Source organism: Myotis lucifugus, unplaced genomic scaffold (genome assembly GCF_000147115.1).
Source record: "Myotis lucifugus unplaced genomic scaffold, Myoluc2.0 scaffold_280, whole genome shotgun sequence".
NCBI classification, from domain to species: domain Eukaryota; kingdom Metazoa; phylum Chordata; class Mammalia; order Chiroptera; family Vespertilionidae; genus Myotis; species Myotis lucifugus.
This window is the reverse complement of record NW_005871328.1, coordinates 97,844-103,861: the sequence shown is the minus strand read 5'-3', so window position 1 is coordinate 103,861 and position 6,018 is coordinate 97,844. Positions and strand designations below refer to the sequence as shown.

Sequence of the window (6,018 nt, the reverse complement as noted above, 5' to 3'; positions counted from 1 at the left end):
CATCTCACATCACCACCAAAAATAAGGAAGCAGAGGATCAGAGTAATTACACGTACACTTAATTTCTGTATGGCTCCTTTAATTCAGAAAAGTTTGCATTTTAAATACATTCAGTTTATTTCACTCATTCACTCCAATAAGTTATCCTATATAATAAAAGCCTAATATGCAAATTGACAGAACAGCTAAAGGAAAGGCAGAACGACTGGTTGCTATGATGCACACTGACCATCAGGGGGCAGACGCTTAATGCAGGAGCTGCCCCCTGGTGGTCATTGCACTCCCACAGGGGGAGCGCTGCTCAGCCAGAAGCCGAGCTCATGGCTGGTGTGTGCAGCGGTGGTGGTGTGAGCCTCTCCTGCCTCCGTGGCAGTCGGACATTCCCCAAGAGGTCCGGACTGCAAGAGGGTACAGGCCCGGCTGAGGGAACCCCCCTCCCTCCCCCGAGTTCACAAATTTTGTGCACTGGGCCTCTAGTTTAAAATAAAAACTATTTGTTAGAACCAAGAAATGAATCCAGCAACATTGTGGGATACAAAATCAATTTACAGAAATCTGTAGTGTCTAATAACAAACTGTCAGAGAGAGAAATTAAAAAAATAATCCCACTTACAACTGCATCAAAAAGAATAAAATACTAGGAGTAAACATATCTTAGGAAGTGAAAGACCTGTACATTGAAAACTATAACATATTGCTGAATGTTATTGAAGAAGAGACAAAAAAATACCCTAGCCAGTTTGTCTTAATGGATAGAGGGTTGGACTGCAGACTGAAGGGTCCTGAGTTCAATTCAGGTCAAGGGCACGTGCCTGAGTTGCGGGCTCAATCCCCAAGGCAGGGAGTGCAGGAGGCAGCCGATGGATGATTCTCTCTCATCATTCATTGATGTTTCTCTCTCTCCCTTTCCCTTCCTCTCTAAAATCAATAAAAACATGTTTAAAAATATGAAAAAAAGACACAAAAAATGGAAAGGTATACTATGGTCACTGATAGGAAGAACTAATATTGGCATCACTCATGCTAAAAGTCCAGGATGCCAGACCCAGATTTAATACTGGATCTAATGGAAGTGTCTACATCTCCCAGAATATAGTTTTAATCAACAAGTTTTGAATCTTTTGGTCAAGCACCAGTTAAGTAATCTGTCACATGGGCCCTCTCTATTCCTGTAGAAAGAAGAAGGAATCTGCATGATAAAAGCCTCTTGTTCTCATCCTTCCCCCGCCACCCCCCCGCCAAAAAAAGAAGTCAAGTCCCTTCTAAATCCTTTCTTTTCCATTTTTAATAGCTCCCATATGCTATTCTTTTTTTTTTCTGTAAAAACTATCTACTTTTGTACAACCCTTCAGAAATTTGTCTAACTTGTTAGATGGGATGCTGTCTGATTCATGAATCACTTAATAAAGCCAATTAGATATTCAAATTTACTAGATTGAATTAAAAAAATACTCAAAGTAAACTATACATTCAATGCAATCTCTATCAAAATTCCAATGTCATTTTTTCACAGAAATAGAACACACAATTCTTAAATTTGTAGGCACTACAAAAAATTCTGAATAGCCAAAGCAATCTTGGAAAAGCAAAACTAACCTAGAAGCATCATACTCACAGGTTTCAAAATACATACAAAGCTATAGTAATTAAAGCAGTACAGTACTGGCATTAAAACAGACTCATAGATCAAAGAAACAGAATAGAAAGCCCAGGAATAAACCCATGCACATAAGGTCATTAATTTAGAAAGAAGGAACCAAGAGTATACAATGGGGAAAGGGTAGTATCTCCAATACCTCATCTTTAGCTCAGAATGTCACCTATACCTCATTTCCCCTTTGTCTCTGTGTCTCTCATGTATGTATGTGTTACTGGACCACTTCTGTGCTGGGGGCTGGTCCTGCCCTAGCACAATCCAGAACTTTTGAGTGACAGGTGACCTTCAGGTCCTTGAGTCATCCAGGAAAGATGTCAAGGATGAATCAAAGTGAGAATAAAGCAAGTTTTATTCAGATAAAGACAAAGAAAGAGGCACAAGTGTGGGTTCCACTGTAGAAGAAAAGTACCCATATGAGCGGACCAACAGGAGCGTGAGTTGCACAGGTGGTTAGTTAGTTCCTCGGATTCTATGTGTATTCAAGGTGGAAGGGGGGGCGGGTGGTCTCCAAGTGCTGTGGCACCAAATTCTGACTCTGCCTTTTGGGTGGGAGGGAGCCTTGTTCCTAACAGGGTTGTTCTGGAAGTGTCATGGAGTTTGTCCCCCTTGGCCACCTTTCTATTTGTGGTGTCAGTTTTCATTGTAATGATGGTATAATGAGCTTTGGGGTCGGTCTTTTGTCAATTTTCTTCCATCTTGGGATGATCTGGTTCTGGTCAGTCCTTGTTGTGACCTCTAACCACTGCAGGGGGTTTCCTGCCATAAACTGTTTTCTCTCTGATCATGCCCAGAAGTGGGGGCTTTGGTTTCTTTCTCTCCTGCCTCATATCCATATAGAAGCCACTGGGACATATATACTTGATAATCAAGGTTCCCAGGTATTATTGTAGGTATTCTGGACACTGAGTTGAATAAGATAATAAAATGAGGAGATTAGTTATAAATCTTAGTAGCATGATACTAGTGTAAATACCTGACATTAAACTTTTGATGTATGAGGCATCTGTTTCAAAGACGTCTATCCTATATAATAAAAGCCTAGTATGCTAAGTGTCCAGTCATCCATTCACCAATCAAAGTGAAATGAGCTAATGATATGCTAGGGCCGAGCAACTGCTCACTATGACATGCACTGACCACCAGGGGGCAGATGCTTCAACTGGTAGGTTAGCTTGCTGCTGGGGTCCAGCCAATTGGGACTGAGCACGATGAACTGGACATGCCCTGGAGTCTTCCCACTAGCCCTCTCCAGCTGACCAACCTCCTGCATCCCTCCCTGACCCTCGTCATGCATTGGTGGGGTCTCTCGGCCTGACCTGCACTCTCTCACAATCCGGGACCCCTCGGAGGATGTCAGAGAGCTGGTGTTGGCCCAATCCTGCAGGCCAGGCCGAGGGACCCGACTGGTGCACGAATTCCTGCACGGGGCCGCTAGTCTCAAATAATCCTATTGCCAGCTTTATGACAAGGCTACTAGAGAAGCACTGAGGTCTCCTCTCCCAACTCAACCTATTCTCTCTCTATCTCTCTCCCTTCTTCCACCCTTCCCCCATTTAGAGATCTTCTGATGTGGCCCTTAGGATGATGTATATCCTCCAGGATCTGTGAGTAATAAACCTTGTGATTTCATAGATGCCTCATGATTGTTGCAATTTTAATAAGGACCACAAGAGCCCGTCCAGCCACAACATTGACTGTGGTCTGAGGAACCAGTAGCAGAGCCCAAGGCCAGTGCCCAGGCATTTTCAGCCTATAGTTTACCATCAATAGGCTGAGACTTATGAGGAACAAGGATAAAGTCAACATTATCAGGAAGAGCAGTGAAAGTACTGAGGTATAAAGAATGAGAAACATAAAAGATAAAATTGAGGTGTCAGATTTTTCTGGAATGAAATTATATAAATAGTGTGAGTAACCAAGCAAAGTTTTTCCCACATGAATAATACAACTTATGACTATTCTATCTATAAAATAAGAACAACTTCCTAACAATGATGTGTGTCATTTGAGAATAAATTTATCTTCAGAAATCCATGTTGTCCATGAAATAAACTGGAATTTGCATTCTGATCAAGGTTGGAAACAGCTGTTAGGTTAGAACAAAGGAGAAAGTGAAAGACTCTCTGTATAATAGAGGTGGCAGAAAGTGCAATGAAATGGTAACTTAAATTGTGTAGAGAAGTTGAACTAAAACAAGAGGAAATTCGAGGAAACAAATAAAAGAAGCAAGTTTTACAAACACAATCTGATCAAAGGATCTTATTTCTGGATTTTAGTCTTGAAGCCATGAAATCAAGTGCAGTTTTTCAGACTCAGCACAGCTGGGTTTTTTATGGCTGCCATCCCAAAGAATCGTTTCAGGGCCCCTTTTATGTCTTTGTTTCTGAGAGTGTAGATGAAGGGGTTCAGCATGGGTGTGACCACCGTGTACAACACTGAGGCTGCTGCACTTGAGTGGGAGCTTTGGGCAGCAGCAGAGCTGAAATACACTCCTAGGCTTGTTCCATAAAATAAGGAGACAACTGAGAGGTGAGACGCACAGGTAGAAAATGCCTTATACTTCCCCTGAGCTGATGGGATTGCACCGTATGGAGGACACTATCTTAGAGTAAGAGTAAAGGATACCAGCGAGGGGACCCCCACCCAGTAGCACAGTTATAAAATACATCACCATGTTATTAAGAAAGTTGCTAGAACAGGCAAGTTGGGCCATCAGATTGAGTTCACAGAAAAAGTGGGGGATTTCCAAGTCTGTACAGAAGGTTAGTCGCAACAACAGTAAACTTTCTAACAAGGAATGTAGGGCACTTGTGATCCAGGACACCAGAACCAGCAGTCCACAGAGCCGGGGGTTCATGATGACTGCGTAGTGCAGGGGGTGACAGATGGCCACGAAGCGATCATAAGCCATCACAGTCAAGAGCAAGTCATCCAACACTGCAAAGAGTGAGAAAAAATAAATCTGGCTGATGCAGCCTTCATAGGTTATACATTTGCTCTGTGACTGGATGTTCACCAGCATCTTTGGGACGGTGGTGGAGGTGACAGAGATGTCTACCAAGGACAGGTTGGAGAGAAAGAAGTACATGGGTGTGTGGAGGTGGGAGTCTGAGCTGACGGCCAGGATGATGAGCAGGTTTCCCAACACAGTGATCAGGTACATGGAGAGGAAAAGCCCAAATATGAGGGGCTGCAGTGCTGGTTCCTCTGAAAAACCCAGGAGAATAAATCCTGACGCTCTTGTAAGATTCCCTGGTTCCATGAGATGGGGGTGACTTCCAAGAAAAAAGAAAAGAGCATGAGGACTTTTCACACAATCTAGTATTACTCACAGGGTTCTAATGCTACAGTGTGTCTCATGCAGTTAGGAAATTAGTTTCAGTATTTTGGTCTGGATTTGGTTCCATTTAGGACCTTCATGTGTCATTTCAGAGTAGGATTTTTTTCCCCCAATCTGCTTTTTCCATAAGATGTCAGGTATACTACAGTTATAATGAGAAATTTTTCATGTATTTCAGGAATATGAATTGAGTGCTGACCATGGTTTCAGTACTGTCTGGGCTGTGAGTAGAGGATGCTGAAGAACAAAAGTGCCTACAACTCAATCTGGGGAAAGAATATATAAGCAAATAATATAAATATATAAATATAACATTATAAATGGTGGGAGATCATACAAAAAATGAGAGCAGATCTAGAGGAGAAAGTGAAGAGGGCATTCTATTTTTTATGGATATTTAAGCAAGATCTGCAAACAAAATGACATTTGAGTAGAGAACTCAAGAGAGGGAGAGAGATCAAGGCCCTAGGGAGGAGCTGACGGCGTTTAGTGATCTGCTCAAAGTTAATATCAGAGTATGCGATGGGCCTTGAGTATAATTTTAGTCAATGGATCTCAACCAGAAATGATTTTGCCCTGAGGGTGTCTGGCAATGTCTCAAGGGATACCACTAAATGTATATAATTCACATAAAAGCACCCCCTACAATTATTATACCTCCTTAAATGTGAATGGTAAAAGGTGAGAACACCTAGTTTATATCAGCACTTCTCCAATTTCAATGTTCCTATGCAGTCCCCAGGATTCTGGCTCAAATGCAGAATTCGATGCAGCAGGTCTGGAGGGCTCAGAGACTCTGCATTTCCAACGAGCTCCCTGGTGGTGTGATGCTGCAGGTCCTGGCCTGAGGACCACTCTCTGAGTAGAAAGGCTGTGGTTCTGTGTCAGAGTTAGCTGCAGGTAGTTTTAGGTCTTATGACCCAAGTATTGTCTTTGCATGGAGTTTTAAAGGAATAGTTATTCACTCATTCTAGAGGCTATGATTAAATATTTGTATCCTTTTTATAAGGGCCCTTGAGTG

General features: G+C 42.3%; 1 pseudogene; it reads right to left on the bottom strand.

The window, feature by feature from the left end:
- Positions 1-3,949: 3,949 nt before the first annotated feature.
- On the bottom strand, positions 3,950-4,919 carry LOC102420901 (annotated as a pseudogene).
- Positions 4,920-6,018: the final 1,099 nt, after the last annotated feature.